Below are 12,762 nucleotides of genomic sequence, written 5' to 3' on the forward strand. Positions count from 1 at the left end.
ATCACGCGGCAGACTCACAATGGCACCAAACGGCTGAAAAGGGAAGTGATGCACCATGGGTCGTTGGGACAGGAAGCGGAATGACCCCGCACCCTTCCGTCCCCTTCCCACAACCCACAGTGCCAAAATGGGACGAGGTGCTCTGTGGGATAGCTGCCCACAATGCACCACTCACAACAGCTCTGCAAATGCTGCAAATGTGGACACACTGCAGCGCTGGTCACTGTCAGTGTGGACACACTGGAGCGCTGGCCCTACACAGCTGTACGACCACAGCTGTAACTACCAGCGCTGCAAAAATGTAAGTGTAGCCATGCCCTGAGGCTGTAGCTATCCACCTATATGGCAGCGTGATGAGATGTGCATCTCACTCATGCTGCAAAAGGGTAATATGGGCATGAGGCCAGTTGCCCAGCCCAGGTCCACCTAGCAGCTGGGCCAGGACTAATTAGAAATAAAGCCCAGTTAGGAGAGCAGGGTTTGTCTCCATGAAGGCAGTGCTCCATTGAGCCTAGATGGGGATATATTGGGACAGCAATTTTGCTAGAGGCAGAAAACCATGCATGATAGAACTGAAACAGATTTCTATGGCATGTCAGACTTTCTAAGTAAAAACACCCTTAAACATATGCTTTCTGGCACTGGTCTCAGTAGTATTTCTCATGTGCATTGAAAAAAGCCTTGTGATCTTTGGTAGACTGAAAATTGGATACATCTTGTTTTATTCTTTATGCACATGTTGATTGGTGTCACCCTTCAGTGATTGCCATTAACTGCAACTTATACACGCAAGCCTTGTTCCTTTTCCAAAACCTTTACATAGAGATACTTTGGTATCTGGGTGGATGGGTAGCTTCTCCCCCAGATGAAACTCTCTATGTGGATCTTCTGGCACAGGGAGCTCTAGGAGCAGGAAGAGGACTGCAGCACTATACTTCCCACTGTTCTGAATCTCCTGCAGGGGGCTGGTGCATGGGAAAGAGGTGGGAGAGGGCAAAGTCAGGTTGGGAGTAATGTGTCCCATTGTACAGGAGAACACTCACCTGGACTATCTCCTTGCAGCTGCATATCATGCTGTAGTCCTGTTTGCACTCTCAGAGCTCCTAGGTCTTGCAGCCTTTTATCTGAGCCTGCTGGGCTCTGATTGGGTGTCCCTAGCCCTTTGAGGATGAGGTCTCTATATATTCCAAGATGGCTTCTCCAAAGAGACTTCTCTAGGCAGGCCTGGAGGATTTACCTTCACTGCACCCTTCCTCCCATCTTGCTTCCTTTCTGGGGCAGGGTGTAGTAGGTCCAAAGGGCCTCCTGTAGGGAATCACAAAGACCAGGTGCACTCTGTCACGTTCATTCTCCCCTTTGATGCCAGTGATCAATATATCCCAAAGTTAATACAATCTGAGACTGCACTGACTCTAACATAAAGCAAACACTCCCAGAGATTTGCAGGGGCAACTTCCAATAGCAGAATCCTTTGCAACACATGGTCTCTTTACTTAAGTGCCTGTGTCTCTTGTACACATGCTGGGGGCTAAACCTTCTGATTATTCCATTAGAAAAATTTGGAGGAATCCATATGAATGCTCCTTCCTGCAGGCTTTGCATTAGAGGGATGTGAGATAGAATGAGGTAGACTTAAATTGTTGGATGCTGGGTAATTTTATCTTAAAAACTACTGAGTGTTTAAAGTAACAAGAAGTTGTAGGCAAGCTCTTACTAATTGTTTCTCTTTCTGCCAACTCAGTGTTCCCACTCTTTAGGCACAGGACTTAAGGTTAAGGTTAGACACTGACTGAGACCAAGGAAGTTAACCCTGGCTATATTAAAGGAAATAAATGAACGAATACAAAATAAACTGGTTACTTCTGTAAGGCTATGTCTTCACTACCCGCCATATCGGCAGGTAGCAATCGATTGCTCGGGGATCGATATATCGCGTCTCATCTAGATGCGATATATTGATCCCCGAACATGCTTATATCGATTCCGGAACTCCACCAACCTGAACAGAGTTGCGGAATCGACAGGGGGAGCCGTGGACATCGATCCCGCGCCGTGAGGACGGTGAATAATTCGATCTTAGATACGTTATTCACGTAGCTGAAGTTGCGTATCTTAGATCGATTTTCCCCCGTAGTGTAGACCAGCCCTAACAATCCCTTGTATGTATCTCCATGGGGAGCTTTTAACAGAGATTATACCTTTGATAGTGAATCACCACTAGGAGTGCTTCCCCTGGTAAGCCAAGCCCAAAGTATAGTTTCCAAAATTGTGAATTCAGTTTTAGAATCTTATTAGACACTTAACTGTTTATGTATGGGCAAAATTTCTTTAAGGGCAATTGAAGCCTGCCTAGTTATTAATAACCTAAGCAGGTTATTTACTATAAAGTAAGCAATTTAAACCAAATCTTAGGAAATCGAAGGAGCTGTTTAAGGACAGACCAATTATGAATCTTAAAACCAGTTCCCATGACATTCTGTTTACCAGTGTTTAAACTTTAGGCCCGGTCTCTTCCCATGGTTTAACCTCCCGGTGACTAACAGCGGAAACTATTGGTGTTTCCAGTTACAACATTTCAATATCCCAAGAAAATCATGAAGAGTTTTAAATCTAATCGTTTGGAAGTATCTTAAGTTAACTTCTTCTCAACAATCCATGGGAAGATTTTTTCCTGGGTACGTTCTTCTTGAGTCTTTTCTGCTTTCTTATCTGTCTATGGCAGGGTGCTTATAGAGTACTGTGTTTCAGCAGGATTGCTAAATGTGCCTGAGGATTCTTGTGACAGAGTTTAAACCCTTCTCCTTACTATATATATGGAATTGTAGGAGCACGCATCTCTTTCAGGCTTGTTAGATTCAAAGTTGATTTCTTTCACCCTTTCATTGGCCGATTGGCTTAGGTGATGCTTTCATCTCCTGAATAGGCAGACTATTGAATGACTATGCAACAGTTCTTTAATTGCCTTTGTTCTTGGCGGTAGGAAAGATCCAACCTTTAATTCAATCCAGTTTGAGATTTTTTTCAGCTGTATTAGTTTGTTGGGAAGTGAAATTCTGCTTTCAAAAAAGTTCCAATGCTCCTGTTTTTTAAATAGAAAGTTTAGCTCTCAAAATGTCATTTTTTTAAACTTAAGAAGACACTTACACATTTTTCATTTTTAAATAGTTAAAAACTGTTCACTTCAGAAGACAAGAATTCTGTCTCCTGAGTTGGTTGAGGCTTTGCTTGTGCACTGCCATAATCGATTCCTCATTAATATAGTTATTCTATACTTAAATGGCCTCTTATTAATTTATTAGTTTAGCAAGGTCATTAGAATTCATGTTGGTACATAAAGCATTTTACTATTCACATACAAGTGACCTTAGGAACTCTGCATTTAGCAAACATTTGCAAGTACTCATTTCAAAGGTGTTTGTTTTAAACTTATTTCGTAACTGCCTCATATTCAGTTATATATATTTTCCCTCAAGTTAAGAATGCACAAGTTTTCTTGCAAGATAGTAGTCATTGGTATAGCCCACTTTAGTTAGATTTATTGCTCTGATATCACACTGCATCCTTTTTTACAATTACACCTCTACTTAAAACATGAATGTTGAACATGGTCTATCTTCTTGACGTTTGCTTCTCCTTGGGCTATAGAAGCAGACACCTTTTGAAGCTTCTTTGTGTCCGGACCCAAAACACAAAGGAGGTTGGGTTCGGTTAAGTTCTTTTTGATCCAATGAGGAAAGAACCGCGAGACCAGACAAACTGGCAAGCTTAAACAATGAATGATCTTTATTGACTGGGATAAGAACACAACTGGGGCTGGGAAGGAGCACTTTTACCAACTAACAGAAACAAACTATTTACATGCAGAAATACACAACTGAATATTTCATAGCCAACTAACAGCACTATGAATATGAAAAAATTGTATACAACCCTCGGGTAAACTATTTACATCTATTAACACTAAAGATCGATCTTTCACAAACAAACAAATACACCAAAGATTATGATTACAGACATTAAATTGAACTTAATAGCAATCTTTCAATAAATCAGATTTGGTATCATATACATAGAACTTTATGACAGACAAGACACACAGAACCTTTATCACAGACAGCAGTACATGTGGTGGTATACCAAATAAGGGAAAAAACAAGGGAGAAGTTAGGCAAAGCGCAGACAATTAGCACAAACAGTTAGCACACAAATACCATATTCCAGATGCAGCTGACCAGCAGACAACACCAGATGGACGCCGGGAAAAAATAAGATCATCCGTTGCAAAAAATCCTTAGAAAATCCGTTGCTAAATCATAAATCCATGGTAGAACCCAGAAATAAATAATCACATGGGCAGAACCCAAGAAAGAAAATAAGTAGCAGGGCAGCAAAGTCCAAGAAAACTGAATAAAACACACGTCCCCGAGCCGGCTATACCTGGGGAGCCCCCAACGAAGGTCGATCAGGTCCTTTCATCAGTTTAACGGACACCTTTCCCAACAGACCCTGGCTGAGGCATAGTTTATTCCCAGGGACGAAACACACATGGCACAATTTGATTGGTCCCCTAGCTCCCCAACCCTCGCTGTCCGAGCGGTGCCCCCTACGTGGGCAATTGTGCAGACGGCACACCAAGAAGAATGCTAGAAACTGCACACAGCACAACTAGCACTAGGTTGCACACAACCTAGTCTGACACTTGTTGAACTGTATTATCATGTCAATGGCCCATTTGCACAAGGCACTAGGTGGTATGCACGACGGTACTAAACCCTGACCCCTGGGTTGCCTGGTAGAAGAGCAGGAGAACTGCACACGGCCAGCCTAACTTTAGGTGACCAGGCAAAAAAGAGCGGAATCTGCACGACGGGCCCTCAAGGTCACTGCGGGACCTTGGATGACCACATTGCCACGACGCCATCTTAGAGCCGCTGCAGCGCCATCTATAGCAGAGGCCGTTGGCTCGACACTTTGCAATAGCTTTTCCTTCTGTAATAAACTAGCTAAACATATGCATGATAATTTCCAAGCATCCCAACTATAACATTCCTTGTGTTTGTATCTTAGAATTCAGTAAAGTGCCAAAAACCTATAATGTGTAAATAAAAGTGAGTAAATAAATTATATTTATTGAGGTCTCTCCCTTAACAAGTGCCTTTTCTATGTCCTCCCTCTCCCCCACACTCATGCTAATTTACAGAAGTCCAACTCATCCCTGTCACCATCTTCCCCCCATTCCATCTTTACTATGGATCTGTATAGTTCCACAGGCTGTTTAGAGTGCCTCTACTGAGCAAAAGGAGGCCTTCCTTCAGAAGAAGTACAGTGCAGTTTTGTCCACATGCTAGACATCTTCTCTTGAACCAGACTGAGCTCTCCAACTTTAATAGATACTGAGTGTTCACAGCTGGCACAAGAGGAACTAGGCCACTATTAGCGGTGGTGAAAAATAAAAAAAAGGCTCGGCTTCACTGGAAGTTGCATCCTCCTTCACTTCAGCAATGAATGTCCTGGTACATCCTCTTCTTAACAGTACCTATTTTAGTCTAGTTCTTTCCTTCTTAACCCAGAACCATGGTTGATACGTTTAAATAACAAAACAGCAACTATATGAAATGTTGTGAAATGTCAATAAACGTAGCTAAGGTTTAAATAGATCTTTTTACCTATAAAGGGTAACAAAGGGAAATCCAAACCCTGCCGGCATCAGGAAACTGGATTTTTCAAGCTCAGGAGGAAAATTTTGGGTTTTGTCTTTGTCTGGCTCCTCAGCTATGAGAGGGGATTTTTCTTTCTTTCTATCTTCAAGCTTCTACATCAGTTCGTTAAGTACAAAGGTAGAAAAACAATAGCGTTATTGGTTTTTGTATTACATGTGTGTAGTTGCTGGAATGTTAAATGTATCTCTTTTGAATAAGGCTGTGTATTCATATTTTTCTTTTAAGAGTACCCCTGCTGTATGTCAACCTTAACTGCAGAGATCAATGTTCAATGTGTTTTTCTCATTTTTTGCTTCTGTTTGTTTTTCTTCGGGGCGGACGGGGAGGATCTCTTTGGTTAGTCTACGGATAAGATGCCCAGGGAATTGTGGAGGGGAAAGGAGATAAAATCCATTTCTGTTTCCTAGTATGGTTGTCTCTTTGTGGAATAGAGGAGACATGCTTCTTTGGTATTGATGTAAAGAGATTGCATCAGTAACTCGTCAGGTAGCCCAAAGAGGAAAGCGGGTGGGAGAGAGAGGGGAAGAAGTGGGTTATTTTCCCTTGTGGTAAGACTCAGGGCTCTGAGTCTTGGGGTTCCCCAGGGAAGTGTTTGGGGAGACCAGAGGGAGCCAAAACCCTGGAATTTTTGGCTGGTGGCAGCGAGATCAAATCTGAGCTGGTAATTAAGCTTAGAGGGGTTCATGCAGGCACCCAGGTTTCTGGACGCTAAGGTCCAGATTTGGAAATGCTTATGATAATAACACTTTGGAATTAAAACTAATTTACTTTAAAAAATTATAATTCATACAGAAGTCCTTTTTAAGGCATATTATGCTCACAGCTGAGGCACTCATACATAGGTTTACAAGACATTTCTAAGAGCATATGCCCATTATCCTGTCAGATGAGAACTATTTCTTCCTGATTTCAAAGCTGCACTACCATAGAAAAGACACCAATGTGCCTTCTATCCTTCTTTTCTGATTATACTCTAATGGTCTCGAGGAACGGAAAGGATTTTGAGAAACTAATAGTCAGCAGATCAATAGTTTGATATTTTCTTGTCTGAAGTGTTGTAGTACTTTAACAGAACTGATCTTATGGCATGGAGCCCAGGGGAAGCTTCAGAAATGGGGGGATTGTGCATTTCAATGTATTCCTTCAAATAAGTCTATCTCACTTCTTTAGAGAGATCTAATAGTCCCTCCTTGCCAGAGCAGGGAGCTATTAGCTCTCTCCAAGGTACACTCAAGTTACGTGCCATGAATACTGTTTGGTGTATATACATCATTAGAAACTGCTAACGTTAAATAGCTATTAGCAGCAGTCCTACAATATTTGACATCTAGCAAAGAAATGCATCTGGGAACCACTGAGAATTCTTTACCATGCTGATTAATATCTAACAAGTGTGGGAGATGAAGTAGAATAACTATCCCTGTACCAATTCATAATGTTTACAAAATAAATATTGAGTTTTTCTCCCAAATGCTGGGATTGATTTTGTTTCCTCTGTTGTTGTTGTTTTTTTAATAGCAGTGGTGTCTATAAATAAGTGGCAGGAAAATTACTTCTCCTATTTCACAATGCTTTTCTTATCTAGCAGGCACAGCTGTCACATATCATAAATAAAAGCATTTAGGTGTCTATGGCTAGACATACTAGTGCCTATGTCCTTTAAAGAAGTACATATTAAAGTATTTTGTGAATTGTAACTACTTTGCAAATTTTAACAAACATGCCAATTTTTGCCCCACTATAGATAGTGGTTGATGTATCTTTCTTACAAAATATATAAAAGTGTCTCATTTGCCCTCCATATCATGTTACTGGGTTAATTGGTTGAAGTGTTATAAACCAGTTGCTCTCAACCAGGGGTATGTGTGTCCCTGGGGTTACTTAGAGGTCTTCCAGGGGGTACATCAACTCCTCTAGATATTTGCCTAGTTTTACAAGAGGCTACATAAAGAGCACTAGCAAAGTCAGTACAAACTAAAATTTCATACAATGATTTGTTTTTACTGTTTTATATACCACACACTAAAACCTAAGTACAATATGTATATTCCAGTTGATTCTTTTTATAATTGTATGGCAAAAATAAGACAGTCTGCAGTTTTTCAGTAAGAGTGTGCGGTGACACTTTTGTATTTTTATGTCTGATTTTGTAAGCAAGTAGCTTTTAAGTGAGGTGAAACTTGGGGGTACACAAGACAGATCAGATTTTTGCAAAGGGTACAGTAGTCTGGAAAGGTTGAGAACCACTGTTATAAACTAACATATGCACTTATTAAAGGTCAGACTCTATTTCTAGTCCTTTGCCCAGACTCTACGAAAAGCAGAAATAAAGTGTCAAAACATGTGCCTAATAAGAACTACTATATGTTTGTGTATACTAGTCTTTGGGGCAGAAAGAACACTCACAAAAAAGAAAAAAAGAAAGAAAAGAAAAGGAATTTAGATATAATTTCCTGTTCCCAATTTATTTTGGGTATATATACTTTTTGAATTTAATTCAGTTTAGTAAATGACATTAGATTTGTCCATTTCACTGCTTCTCAGACTAGTAGTATAATATTATTGTTTATGGATTTCCAATGCTGCAACAGAATGTTTGACCCTGCAACTGTATTTTTAAAAAAATCTATTTTAGGTTTTCTGAAACGTAAATATTTATGCACAAAATTATCTCTAAAATTCGTCTTCATCTGTCTGTGAATTCAGTTGTAAAGTTTAGAATTTCAGAATGAAAATCCATCTATGATATAAGTTGACTCAAATGATATTGAGGGAAATTGTTTTTAACCAACTAGCTTCCAGAGAGATCCTGAAGCTGGTCCAAGAGATGGATACAGAACCCATACAGAACTACAATTACAATACTTTCGCATGGTTAAAAACTCAAGTCTGGAATATCTATCCTCTTTTGGGTATGCATTATGATAGCCTATAATCACATCACATCATACTCTTAAATTATACACACTTACCTCATAATTAACTTCCTCATTCCCTGAAGAGTACAGAAAGAAGACTTTTCTGGCTAAAGGAAATGCATGACATATGGCTGCTGATTGAGGGTCAGATTCAGCTTCTCTTAGGTCTGGTCTACACTGGCACTTATGTCGATGTAAGTTATATCGCTCGAAGGTGTGAAAAAAATGACCCTCCTGAATGACATAGCTTACATCGACCTGAAATGGTATCTACACAATGCTATGTTGGTGGGAGAGCACTCCTAATAATTATTGTTGCCCTTTTCTGAACCTTTTTCAATTTCAATATATCTTTTTTTGAGATGGGATGACCACATCTGCATTCAGTATTCAAGATGTGGGCATACCATTCATTTATACAGAGGCAATATGATATTTTCTATCTTATTATCTATCCCTTTCTTAATGATTCCCAACATTCTGTTCACTTTTTTTTTTGACTGCTGCTCGCACGCATTGCACCTGGATGCTTTGTACAGAGAATTGATCCACAATGAGCTCCACCGATCTCTTCTCTGACAGTGGCTAACAGTTAATTTAGACCATCATTTATTGTATCGGTTGGATGACGCAAAAGCATAATGTAACATTAACTCTTGCATTTCTAAACAGCTGAGATTTCATTTCCCATTTTAGTTGGGCAGTCACCAAACAGTTTTGAAGATTCCTTTGTAGCTCTTTTGCAGCTCTCAAGAGTCTTCCTAGGGACATAAACTATCTTGAGTAGTTTTGGCATTCATCTGCCAAATTTTGCCCACCATCACTGTTCCTTTTTCAGATCATTTATGAATATGTTGACATGGATGGATCCAGTTCAGACCGTGGAGGACACCACTATTTCCTCTCTCCATTCTGAAAGAGATAATTTATTTCTACCCATTGTTCCCATCTTCTTAACCAGTTACCATGCTCCACTGAGAGAACCTTCCCTCTTATCCCATAACTAGCTACTTTGCTTAATAGCCTTGTGAGGGATCTTGTCAAGGCTTCTGCAAATACACATATATCCACCTAGATCCTCCGTTCAACATACTGTGTGACACTCTTCAAAAAATTCTGAAGATAGATTGGTGAGTCATGATTCTCCTTTACAAAAACAAATTGTTGACTTGTTTTCCAAACAAATATGCTTATCTATGGCTTTTTGGCTACACTTGCAAGTTACAGGGAGCCTCGGTACCCAGCTCACTCCCGTCACAACTGGAACAGGCCATGAGGTCTAGACTCACGCATGGCAGCACTGCTGATACTCCAAGCTCGGTGAGTGGATAAAGTTTGGCTGAGTCCCCGTGGTGCGCCGGCAAAAGTGAACGGTGTTGGCTTACTCGTGCTGTGATACAGCCTTCGAAAATTTCCCTAATCCATTAAAGACAGTGGCCACTCTTGTCATTGTTGTGAATCCTGCGCGCAGGAATGCGGAAATGCCTTTTCAAGCTCTGTTTTGGAGATGACGGCTGCTAATCCAGTTCAAGAGAAAAGCAAACGCTTTACTGTTTCATTGAGTGAAGTGAGAGGAGTTTGCCGTGTCTGAAGTCGGTGCTTACCAGACTGTAATGCCAGGATCATCTCTGGAGCCTTTTTAAAAATTGGTGTCACATAAGCTGTCCTCAGTCATTTGGTAGCACGATAAGGCTGGTTGACATGATAGGAATTACAAGACACGTTAGTATCATGGTAATTCTACATTTGAGTTCCTTCGAACTCTTGGGTGCATACAGTCTGGTCTGGTGATGGATTACTGTTTAGTTTATCGATTTGTCTCCAAACCTCCGTACTGACACCTCAAATCTGCGGGAAAGTTCTCAGTTTGTCACGAAAAGAAGTGGCTAGGTTTGGGAAGGTCCTCGACCACTCTAGTGTGAAACACCAATGCAAAGAAATCATTGAGTTTATTGCAATATGGGTCTTATTGTCCTGTGTTAAGAAGTCAGTGTAGCGATGTAGTCATCTGTAAGAAGATATAGGTCTAGGTGTTGGACATTGCCCTGTCGTTAGGACCCGCTCTGATACTGTAAAAAGGCACAAGCTATCCATGGAGACAATGTTATAGTATCCAGCATCTGAGCAAATAGTTTGCTATGATCAGATAGGTATCACACATGAAAAGCTCATAGCTCCCAAACGTTCTGGTTAGTCTGACTATAAGGTGCACAGGATTCTTTGCTGCTTTAGCACATTCGACAATGTCACTTGGCCCACTGGATGTTTATCAGCTTCCTGCTTCTGAATGTACTTAAAAACATTCTTGCTCTTTACATTTTGAGTCTTTGTTTGTTGTCTTACAAATTCTTTTTGTCTTTTTCTATATACATCTTTAACACTTATTTGCTAGAATTTATGCTCTTTCTATTTCTCACTAAGATTTAACTTCCCATTTTAAGGATGCTTTTTGCTCTGTCAAGGTATGAACCCCTCTGAACTTAACCGTCCAAAAGATGGGGTACCTGCATGAACCCCTAAGCTTAATTACTAGCTTAGAAATGGTAGACATGCACCATCAAAAATATAGTGTTTTGGGGCACTCTTTCTGGCCCCAAACCCTTCCTGGGGACTCTCAAGACCAAGGCCTTGGTCTCAAAAAGGGAAAAAACCATTCCCTCTTCTCTTCCTCACATCCTCCTTCCCTGGGTTACACTGAGAGGGTCACTGTGATTCAACTCCTTGAATTTAAAACAGAGAGGAAATCCACTTCCTCTTCTTCATCCCCTCCCAGACTCTCCCTGAGAAGAAAGACAGTGATACTACACAGAGAGAAATTAAGTTTTTCCTCCCCACCTTCTCTCCTTTCTTCCACAATTCAACTGGTGAGTGCAGCCTCCCTCCCCTTGGGTCTCACACAAGAATAAAAAAACATCAGTTCTAAAAGGAAAACTTTTATAAAAGAAAAGAAAAAAGTAAAAAATTGTCTCTGTAAAATCAAGATGGAAAATGTTACAAGGTCTTTCAGCTTATAGACACTAGAGAGAATCCCGCCAGCACAATACAAGTTGCAAGCAACAGAGATACAATCCTTACCGCAAAATACAACTTTGCAAAAATAAGAAAACATTAAAAGATAACCATTCTAACTGGTACTTACTAAATTGAACCAAAGAGGCTGTTTCAGAGAACTTGGAGATATCTGCTTCATATCTGGTCCTCTCAGAACCAGAGATAACAAAGAAAAAACCAGAAGCACAAAAAAAGCTCCCTCCACCGAGATTTGAAAGTATCTTGTCTCCTGATGCGTCTCTGTGGGGTGTTCCAAGTTTACTGCTAGTTAACGCCTTTACAAGAAAGAGAGACATTAACCTTAAACCTTGTTTATGACAGCTTCTTACTGCTTATCTTACCTTTGTTGTTTAGCCAATGTGGCTTTTTTGTCTTACTGTGTTTTTTTAATTTTGGGTTACATTTAAGTTGAGCCTCTATTATGGCATCTTTTAAAAGTTTCCATGCAGTTGGTGCTGCTGCACTTTTTAATTTGTGTTTTACACTAGCTTCCTCGTTTTTATGTAGTTCCCCTTTCTGAAATTAAATGCTATGGGGTGGGCCACTGTGGTGTTTTCCCTGCCATAGGGATGTTAAATTATGGTCATTATTACCAAGCAGTCCAGCTATATTCACCACTTGGACCTGATCCTGTGCTCCACTTAGGACTAAATCAAGAATTGCCTCTCCTCTTGTGGGTTCCAGGACTAGCTGCTCCAAGAAGCAGTCATTTAAGGTATCAAGAAATTTTATCTTTGCATCCCATCCTGAGGTGATATGTACCCAGTCAATATGGTGATAGTTGAAATCCCCCATTATTATTGAGTTTTTTATTTTAATAGCCTCTCTAATCTCCCTGAGAGTTTCACAGTCACTATCACCATCCTGGTTAGGAGGTCGGTAATATATCCTACTGCTCTATTCTTATTATTCAAGCATGGAATTACTATCATAGAGATTCTATGGTACCATTTGGTTCATTTAAGATTTTTACTTCATTTGATTCTATGCTTTCTTTTCACATATAGTGCCACTCCCCCACCAGCATGACCTGTTCTGTCCTCCTGATATATTTTGTACCCTGGTATTACATG

The sequence above is a fragment of the Chelonoidis abingdonii genome, chromosome 5 (assembly GCF_003597395.2).
Source record: "Chelonoidis abingdonii isolate Lonesome George chromosome 5, CheloAbing_2.0, whole genome shotgun sequence".
In the NCBI taxonomy this organism is placed as follows: Eukaryota; Metazoa; Chordata; order Testudines; family Testudinidae; genus Chelonoidis; species Chelonoidis abingdonii.